Source organism: Papaver somniferum, chromosome 8, assembly GCF_003573695.1.
Source record: "Papaver somniferum cultivar HN1 chromosome 8, ASM357369v1, whole genome shotgun sequence".
NCBI lineage: Eukaryota > Viridiplantae > Streptophyta > Magnoliopsida > Ranunculales > Papaveraceae > Papaver > Papaver somniferum.
Genome location: NC_039365.1, coordinates 149,963,544 through 149,974,799, shown reverse-complemented (window position 1 = coordinate 149,974,799; position 11,256 = coordinate 149,963,544). Strand labels below are relative to the sequence as shown.

The 11,256-nt window shown below is 33.2% G+C and overlaps 1 pseudogene; it reads left to right on the top strand.

Moving 5' to 3' along the window:
• The first annotated feature begins 1,429 nt into the window (after window positions 1–1,429).
• Window positions 1,430–11,256, top strand: LOC113306192 (annotated as a pseudogene).

Here is an 11,256-nt window from a genome sequence, read left to right as displayed (position 1 = left end):
CAGCTTAGTGATGGAAGCATAAATCTAAATAAATGCAATACAAATTCTCGCACTATAGTCTAACCTCTATAATATGAAAGGGACGGGGAGGGTATGGGGAGGGGACCTTGAACTCCCCCCTCCCCCATACACACACACCCCATAACTAGGAGTGTACATGGTCGGTGTCGGTTTTTGCTCAAACCAAAACCATTACTTTCGGTTTTTGATTTTCCAAACCAAAACCGTGCCATTATCCAATGGTTTCGGTTGCGGTTTTACCATTATTTTGTCAATTTTATGTAACTGATAGTTAAAAAATAAAATACACAAAGAAAATGAAAGATTAAAATATAGTTACACAAAAAAGTACACATAAAATTACATATTAAAATTAATTATAGACATTTATAATTTAAATCCGCGGATGAAATTAAATATGATTAATCTAAGGTAAACCTAATGGTTGATATTAATTACATCAAATCTAATCGGTATTTGGTTTGGTTTTTATATAAAACTGAAACTGAAACCGTTACTCTCGGTTTTTATCTTTGTAAACCAAAACCAACCATTAGTAAATGGTTGAGCTCGGTTTTCTCCTAATCGGTTTGATTTGGTTCGGTTTTAGAGGATAACCGTTACCATGTATAGCCCTACCCATAATTTAGGTTTCGGGTATTACCAATACCCGACCTCATCCCTGTTTGTGCGGGTAAAACCTACCCAAACGGGAGGGGAACCCACAGGGATGGGTTTGGGTGGGGGCAAATGACCATCCCTACACACAGGTTCATGGTCTTGAATAATTATATTACGCTCTACCAAGATAAAAAAATAAACGACGAAATTAATAATTATGATATTATACCAAGACAAAGAGGAAAGGAAAGAATGCTTTACATCCAAAACAACAAGTGGATGTGGAATAATGCTAAAAAGAGATATTCCTTTTGATTGCATTTCTCCTAAGAGTTTATATTTCCTTTTGGTTTTCTTTTTTGCAAACCAGTTAAGATGTTAGCTTACTGATTTTTTTATTTGTAGGAAGAATAGCAGACTTACTATATATTTACTCTTCTTAATAATATTATTCGTAACAAGCGTCCAATACTCCATAAACAAGAAACAGACCCGTGTATCGTATGGGTGAGAAACTAGTACTGTAGTATAAAGTAATCTATTTCGCCCGATCTTTTCGCTTTCTAGTTTTCAATCTATTTATCTCCGCCGGGGGTTTTCAGGGTTTCAGAACCTCGTTGCAGTATGATCTTCGTAAAACATCGAAATCTAATGAAGTTTCATAAAAAAAATTGTTCGTCAAAAGGATGAAAACCAGAAGAGGAGGAATATTGATAAGAAGAATAAGAGATGGGTGCAAAAAGTTGAAGAAGTAGAAGAAGAGACACAAGTTCATGCCCTAGAACCAGATTCTAAAGTACTTATTGATATGGGGAAGAAGAATAAGAATAAGGTTTTGAAGATGAAAAGGCTAAACAAAGTAGACGAGAATGAAGATGTTGAACATGGTGAAGAATCTGATATTCACCAAGCTGTTGAAGAGAGTGATTCTTCTGAAGATGAGGTTGCTCCAAGAAATGTTGGAGTCTTGCAACAATAGAAGAAACGTCAGATGTATCAAACAATAAATATAAAGAACCGTATCAAACAACTCTACCACGAACAAATTGATGAGGGCAGAATCACAGGTTCAACAAGCTGTCCTTAACACATTAGTTCGCGGGTATACTCTGAAGTAATGCTAAACCTCAACGTGCGAAGATGTGTCCAAGATAAGACTGCCCGATATAACTTGAGTTAGCACAACGCAAGTTACCCACTCTTGAACTCAGCAACAGGGATAGAAGTAAAACGCCGCACAAAAAATAAGAAGAAGAAAAGTAGACCTAGAGATAGTCGCTGCTTGTGTGTTTTGAAAACAGAATTTCGAGTCATATTTATAGGAAGAGATACTTGCAAATCAAGTTAGGTTTTGGTTTTCTTCAAAAACAAGTAAAACTCGTAAAAGGAATTTCCCACAAATAAAACACTTAAGAAAATATTTTTGGAATTAATTTCCTAAAGAAAAATTCGCCAAAAATAAATACGAGTAGAAGAGGAACTTGGTGCATGGTATACGCGCATGGGCATGTGTCGAAACATGTATTTTTATTTATAGGATGAGATACTTGCAAATCAAGTTAGGTTTTCATTTTCTTCAAAAACAAGTAAAACTCGTAAAAGGAATTTCCCACAAATAAAACTCTTAAGAAAAGATTTTTTGAATTAATTTCCTAAAGAAAAATTCTCCAAAAATAAATACGAGTAGAAGAATAACTTGGTGCATAGTATACGCGCATGGGCATGTGTCGAAACATGTATTTTTATTTATAGGATGAGATACTTGCAAATCAAGTTAGGTTTTGGTTTTCTTCAAAAACAAGTAAAACTCGTAAAAGGAATTTCCCACAAATAAAACTCTTAAGAAAATATTTTTGGAATTAATTTCCTAAAGAAAAATTCGCCAAAAATAAATACGAGTAGAAGAGGAACTTGGTGCATGGTATACGCGCATGGGCATGTGTCGAAACATGTATTTTTATTTATAGGATGAGATACTTGCAAATCAAGTTAGGTTTTCATTTTCTTCAAAAACAAGTAAAACTCGTAAAAGGAATTTCCCACAAATAAAACTCTTAAGAAAAGATTTTTTGAATTAATTTCCTAAAGAAAAATTCTCCAAAAATAAATACGAGTAGAAGAATAACTTGGTGCATAGTATACGCGCATGGGCATGTGTCGAAACATGTATTTTTATTTATAGGATGAGATACTTGCAAATCAAGTTAGGTTTTGGTTTTCTTCAAAAACAAGTAAAACTCGTAAAAGGAATTTCCCACAAATAAAACTCTTAAGAAAAGATTTTTGGAATTAATTTCCTAAAGAAAAATTCTCCAAAAATAAATACGAGTAGAAGAGGAACTTGGTGCATAGTATACGCGCATGGGCATGTGTCGAAACATGTATTTTTATTTATAGGATGAGATACTTGCAAATCAAGTTAGGTTTTGGTTTTCTTCAAAAACAAGTAAAACTCGTAAAAGGAATTTCCCACAAATAAAACTCTTAAGAAAATATTTTTGGAATTAATTTCCTAAAGAAAAATCCGCCAAAAATAAATACGAGTAGAAGAGGAACTTGGTGCATGGTATACGCGCATGGACATGTGTCGAAACATGTATTTTTATTTATAGGATGAGATACTTGCAAATCAAGTTAGGTTTTGGTTTTCTTCAAAAACAAGTAAAACTCGTAAAAGGAATTTCCCACAAATAAAACTCTTAAGAAAATATTTTTGGAATTAATTTCCTAAAGAAAAATTCGCCAAAAATAAATACGAGTAGAAGAGGAACTCGGTGCATGGTATACGCGCATGGGCATGTGTCGAGACATGTATTTTTATTTATAGGATGAGATACTTGCAAATCAAGTTAGGTTTTGGTTTTCTTCAAAAACAAGTAAAACTCGTAAAAAGAATTTCCCACAAATAAAACTCTTAAGAAAATATTTTTGGAATTAATTTCCTAAAGAAAAATTCGCCAAAAATTAATACGAGTAGAAGAGGAACTTGGTGCATGGTATACGCGCATGGGCATGTGTCGAAACATGTATTTTTATTTATAGGAAGAGATACTTGCAAATCAAGTTCGGTTTTGGTTTTCTTCAAAAACAAGTAAAACTCGTAAAAGGAATTTCCCACAAATAAAACTCTTAAGAAAATATTTTTGGAATTAATTTCCTAAAGAAAAATTCGCCAAAAATAAATACGAGAAGAAGAGGAACTTGGTGCATGGTATACGCGCATGGGCATGTGTCGAAACATATTTTTTATTTAGGATGAGATACTTGCAAATTAAGTTAGGTTTTGGTTTTCTTCAAAAACAAGTAAAACTCGTAAAAGGAATTTCACACAAATAAAACTCTTAAGAAAATATTTTTGGATTAATTTCCTAAAGAAAAATTCGCCAAAAATAAATACGAGTAGAAGAGGAACTTGGTGCATGGTATACGCGCATGGATGTGTCGAAACATGTATTTTTATTATAGGATGAGATACTTGCAAATCAAGTTAGGTTTTGATTTTCTTCAAAAACAAGTAAACTCGTAAAAGAATTTCCCACAAATAAAACTCTTAAGAAAATATTTTTGGAATAATTTCCTAAAAAAATTCGCCAAAAATAAATACGAGTAGAAGAGGAACTTGGTGCATGGTATACGCGCATGGACATGTGTCGAAACATGTATTTTTATTTATAGGATAAGATACTTGCAAATCAAGTTCGGTTTTGGTTTTCTTCAAAAACAAGTAAAACTCGTAAAAGGAATTCCCCAAATAAAACTCTTAAGAAAATATTTTTGGAATTAATTTCCTAAAGAAAAATTCGCCAAAATAAATACGAGTAGAAGAGGAACTTGGTGCATGCTATACGCGCATGGGCATGTGTCGAAACATGTATTTTTATTTATAGGATGAGATACTTGCAAATCAAGTTAGGTTTTGGTTTTCTTCAAAAACAAGTAAAACTCGTAAAAGGAATTTCCCACAAATAAAACTTTAAGAAAATATTTTTGGAATTAATTTCTAAAGAAAAATTCGCCAAAAATATACGAGTAGAAAGGAACTTGGTGCTTGGTATACGCGCATGGGCATGTGTCGAAACATGTATTTTTATTTATAGGATGAGATACTTGCAAATCAAGTTAGGTTTTGGTTTTCTTTAAAAACAAGTAAAACTCGTCAAAGGAATTTCCCACAAATAAAACTCTTAAGAAAATATTTTTGGAATTAATTTCCTAAAGAAAAATTCGCCAAAAATAAATACGAGTAGAAGAGGAACTTGGTGCATGGTATACGCGCATGGGAATGTGTCGAGACATATTTTTATTATAGGATGAGATACTTGCAAATTAAGTTAGGTTTTGGTTTTCTTCAAAAACAAGTAAAACTCGTAAAAGGAATTTCCCACAAATAAAACTCTTAAGAAAATATTTTTGGAATTAATTTCCTAAAGAAAAATTCGCCAAAAATAAATACGAGTAGAAGAGGAACTTGGTGCATGGTATACGCGCATGGGCATGTGTCGAAACATGTATTTTTATTTATAGGATGAGATACTTGCAAATCAAGTTAGGTTTTCATTTTCTTCAAAAACAAGTAAAACTCGTAAAAGGAATTTCCCACAAATAAAACTCTTAAGAAAAGATTTTTTGAATTAATTTCCTAAAGAAAAATTCTCCAAAAATAAATACGAGTAGAAGAATAACTTGGTGCATAGTATACGCGCATGGGCATGTGTCGAAACATGTATTTTTATTTATAGGATGAGATACTTGCAAATCAAGTTAGGTTTTGGTTTTCTTCAAAAACAAGTAAAACTCGTAAAAGGAATTTCCCACAAATAAAACTCTTAAGAAAAGATTTTTGGAATTAATTTCCTAAAGAAAAATTCTCCAAAAATAAATACGAGTAGAAGAGGAACTTGGTGCATAGTATACGCGCATGGGCATGTGTCGAAACATGTATTTTTATTTATAGGATGAGATACTTGCAAATCAAGTTAGGTTTTGGTTTTCTTCAAAAACAAGTAAAACTCGTAAAAGGAATTTCCCACAAATAAAACTCTTAAGAAAATATTTTTGGAATTAATTTCCTAAAGAAAAATCCGCCAAAAATAAATACGAGTAGAAGAGGAACTTGGTGCATGGTATACGCGCATGGACATGTGTCGAAACATGTATTTTTATTTATAGGATGAGATACTTGCAAATCAAGTTAGGTTTTGGTTTTCTTCAAAAACAAGTAAAACTCGTAAAAGGAATTTCCCACAAATAAAACTCTTAAGAAAATATTTTTGGAATTAATTTCCTAAAGAAAAATTCGCCAAAAATAAATACGAGTAGAAGAGGAACTCGGTGCATGATACTTGCAAATCAAGTTCGGTTTTGGTTTTCTTCAAAAACAAGTAAAACTCGTAAAAGGAATTTCCCACAAATAAAACTCTTAAGAAAATATTTTTGGAATTAATTTCCTAAAGAAAAATTCGCCAAAAATAAATACGAGTAGAAGAGGAACTTGGTATACGCGCATGGGCATGTGTCGAAACATGTATTTTTATTTATAAGATGAGATACTTGCAAATCAAGTTAGGTTTTGGTTTTATTTAAAAACAAGTAAAACTCGTAAAAGGAATTTCCCACAAATAAAACTCTTAAGAAAATATTTTTGAAATTAATTTCCTAAAGAAAAATTCGCCAAAAATAAATACGAGTAGAAGAGGAACTTGGTGCATGGTATACGCGCATGGGCATGTGTCGAGACATGTATTTTTATTTATAGGATGAGATACTTGCAAATCAAGTTAGGTTTTGGTTTTCTTCAAAAACAAGTAAAACTCGTAAAAAGAATTTCCCACAAATAAAACTCTTAAGAAAATATTTTTGGAATTAATTTCCTAAAGAAAAATTCGCCAAAAATTAATACGAGTAGAAGAGGAACTTGGTGCATGGTATACGCGCATGGGCATGTGTCGAAACAGGTATTTTTATTTATAGGAAGAGATACTTGCAAATCAAGTTCGGTTTTGGTTTTCTTCAAAAACAAGTAAAACTCGTAAAAGGAATTTCCCACAAATAAAACTCTTAAGAAAATATTTTTGGAATTAATTTCCTAAAGAAAAATTCGCCAAAAATAAATACGAGAAGAAGAGGAACTTGGTGCATGGTATACGCGCATGGGCATGTGTCGAAACATATATTTTTATTTATAGGATGAGATACTTGCAAATTAAGTTAGGTTTTGGTTTTCTTCAAAAACAAGTAAAACTCGTAAAAGGAATTTCACACAAATAAAACTCTTAAGAAAATATTTTTGGATTTAATTTCCTAAAGAAAAATTCGCCAAAAATAAATACGAGTAGAAGAGGAACTTGGTGCATGGTATACGCGCATGGACATGTGTCGAAACATGTATTTTTATTTATAGGATGAGATACTTGCAAATCAAGTTAGGTTTTGATTTTCTTCAAAAACAAGTTAAACTCGTAAAAAGAATTTCCCACAAATAAAACTCTTAAGAAAATATTTTTGGAAATAATTTCCTAAAAAAATTCGCCAAAAATAAGTACGAGTAGAAGAGGAACTTGGTGCATGGTATACGCGCATGGACATGTGTCGAAACATGTATTTTTATTTATAGGATAAGATACTTGCAAATCAAGTTCGGTTTTGGTTTTCTTCAAAAACAAGTAAAACTCGTAAAAGGAATTCCCCACAAATAAAACTCTTAAGAAAATATTTTTGGAATTAATTTCCTAAAGAAAAATTCGCCAAATATAAATACGAGTAGAAGAGGAACTTGGTGCATGCTATACGCGCATGGGCATGTGTCGAAACATGTATTTTTATTTATAGGATGAGATACTTGCAAATCAAGTTAGGTTTTGGTTTTTTCTTCAAAAACAAGTAAAACTCGTAAAAGGAATTTCCCACAAATAAAACTTTTAAGAAAATATTTTTGGAATTAATTTCCTAAAGAAAAATTCGCCAAAAATATATACGAGTAGAAAAGGAACTTGGTGCTTGGTATACGCGCATGGGCATGTGTCGAAACATGTATTTTTATTTATAGGATGAGATACTTGCAAATCAAGTTAGGTTTTGGTTTTCTTTAAAAACAAGTAAAACTCGTCAAAGGAATTTCCCACAAATAAAACTCTTAAGAAAATATTTTTGGAATTAATTTCCTAAAGAAAAATTCGCCAAAAATAAATACGAGTAGAAGAGGAACTTGGTGCATGGTATACGCGCATGGGAATGTGTCGAGACATATATTTTTATTTATAGGATGAGATACTTGCAAATTAAGTTAGGTTTTGGTTTTCTTCAAAAACAAGTAAAACTCGTAAAAGGAATTTCCCACAAATAAAACTCTTAAGAAAATATTTTTGGAATTAATTTCCTAAAGAAAAATTCGCCAAAAATAAATACGAGTAGAAGAGGAACTTGGTGCATGGTATACGCGCATGGGAATGTGTCGAGACATATATTTTTATTTATAGGATGAGATACTTGCAAATTAAGTTAGGTTTTGGTTTTCTTCAAAAACAAGTAAAACTCGTAAAAGGAATTTCCCACAAATAAAACTCTTAAGAAAATATTTTTGGAATTAATTTCCTAAAGAAAAATTCGCCAAAAATAAATACGAGTATAAGAGGAACTTGGTGCATGGTATACGCGCATGGACATGTGTCGAAACATGTATTTTTATTTATAGGATAAGATACTTGCAAATCAAGTTCGGTTTTGGTTTTCTTCAAAAACAAGTAAAACTCGTAAAAGGAATTTCCCACAAATAAAACTCTTAAGAAAATATTTTTGGAATTAATTTCCTAAAGAAAAATTCGCCAAAAATAAATACGAGTATAAGAGGAACTTGGTGCATGGTATACACGCATGGACATGTGTCGAAACATGTATTTTTATTTATAGGATAAGATACTTGCAAATCAAGTTAGGTTTTGGTTTTCTTCAGAAACAAGTAAAACTCGTAAAAGGAATTTCCCACAAATAAAACTCTTAAGAAAATATTTTTGGAATTAATTTCTAAAGAAAAATTCGCCAAAAATAAATACGAGTAGAAGAGGAACTTGATGCATGGTATACGCGCATGGGCATGTGTCCATACATGTATTTTTATTTATAGGATGAGATACTTGCAAATCAAGTTAGGTTTTGGTTTTCTTCAAAAACAAGTAAAACTCGTAAAATGAATTTCCCACAAATAAAACTCTAAGAAAATATTTTTGGGATTAATTTCCTAAAGAAAAATTCGCTAAAAATAAATACGAGTAGAAGAGGAACTTGGTGCATGGTATACGCGCATGGGCCTGTGTCGAGACATGTATTTTTATTTATAGGATGAGATACTTGCAAATCAAGTTAGGTTGTGGTTTTCTTTAAAAACAAGTAAAACTCGTAAAAGGAATTTCCCACAAATAAAACTCTTAAGAAAATATTTTTGGAATTAATTTCCTAAAGAAAAATTCGCCAAAAATAAATACGAGTAGAAGAGGAACTTGGTGCATGGTATACGCGCATGGGCATGTGTCGAAACATGTATTTTTATTTATAGGATGAGATACTTGCAAATCAAGTTAGTTTTTGGTTTTTCTTCAAAAACAAGTAAAACTGGTAAAAGGAATTTCCCACAAAAAAAACTCTTAAGAAAATATTTTTGGAATTAATTTCCTAAAAAAAAATTCGCCAAAAATAAATACGAGTAGAAGAGGAACTTGGTGCATGGTATACGCGCATGGGCATGTATCGAAACCACATCAAGACCAAAAATCCATTTATTAAATAACTCATTTTCTCCAACAAGAAACACCATTGGTAATGTTCCATTGAAGTTTTATAAAGATGAGGAACACATTGGATATGATATTTCTGGGAAGAAGATTAAAAAACAAGCAAGAAAAAAATATGCTTGAAGCTTTTCTAGCTAGAACTGACTTTTCAAAAAAGATCATAGTTCATGATGACTACAACGATGAGGACGTTGAGATACCAAAAGAATGGCAAAAGCTTATCAGATCATTGCTTAAAGGAAAGACTCCACATGCTGATGTCAATCCATATCCGGAGTATGTAGATTGGGTTAAGCATGATGCCGTGCATCCAATGTCAAATGCTCCAGAACCAAAGAGGCGATTCATCCCTTCAAAATCAGAACATAAGAAGATCGTTCGGTTGATTACAGCAATTCGGAAAGGGCATATTACATTTGAACCACCAAAGGAAGAGAAACGTATTTATCATGATTTGTGGGGAGATGATTCTAGCTCTACTGACAAAGCTAGACAAGGTTTGCGTTTTATTCCTCCACCAAAAGCGAAGCTACCAGGTCATGAGGAATCATACAACCCTTCATTAGAATATATTCCGACTCAAGAAGAGATTAGTTCATATGAGCTGATGTATGAAGAAGACCGACCTAAGTTTATCCCGAAAAGGTATGACTCTCTGAGAAAAGTCCCAGCATATGATAAAGCAGTGGAAGAATCATTTGCTCGTTGCTCGGATATTATTTTATGTCCTAGAGTTCGAAAGAAGCGTATTAACATTGATCCTGAATCTCTAAAGCCTAAGCTACCTAATCGGAAAGATCTAAGGCCGTACCCTATAACATGTTTTCTGGAGTACAAAGGGCACAATGATGCTGTTACCTCGATATCTGTTCACGTGTCAGGCCAATGGTTGGCTTCTGGTTCGAAGGACGGAACGGTGCGTATCTGGGAGGTTGAAACTGGGCGGTGCATAAAGAAGTGGGATGTTGGTGAAGCTGTAAATTGTGTTGCTTGGAATCCAGCTCCAGATTTTCTTGTTCTGGCGATTGCTGCAGGTCAAGATGTGCTCGTTCTAAATACTGGACTTGGGAGTGCAGAAGAACAGCAGAGAGTTGAACAACTTCTGAACATTGACGCACCATCAGGAACAGACAACTCTGATGATAAGAGCACACCTATAGTGAGTTGGATCAAGCACGATAAGCACGAGGGAATCAGGTTGAAGCATATTAAGACGGTAACCTCTGTTGTTTGGCATCGTAAAGGAGACTACTTTAGCATAGTGATGCCCACTGGTGACTCAAAGGCTGTTCTGATACACCAATTGTCAAAGAAAGTTACACAAAGAATCCCATTTAAACTGCATGGGCATCCAGTTTCATCAGTCTTCCATCCATGCCGTTCCATCTTGTTCATTGCAACAAAGAAAAGTGTCCGTGTTTATGATTTATTAAAGGAAGAGCTCATTAGAAAGCTAGAGCCTGGAGTTCGTGAGGTTTCCTCTATTGCTGTTCATCCTGCTGGAGATAATGTAATTGTGGGGAGTCGGGAGGGTAAAGTTTGCTGGTTCGACATGGATCTCTCTACTCACCCTTTCAAAATTCTTAAATGCCAGACCAAGGATATTACAACTGTGGCCTTTCATCGTTCGTACCCCCTCTTTGTTGCATCCTCTGAAAATGGCACTGCATATGTGTTCCATGGCATGGTATATTCAGATCTTAACCAGAATCCACTTATCGTTCCATTGGAAATTCTCCACGGTCATACAACAACACATGGAAGAGGTGTCATAGATTATACTTTCCATCCTAGGCAACCATGGTTATTCACTGCTGGTTCTGATTCAATAATCAAACTTTACTGCCATTAA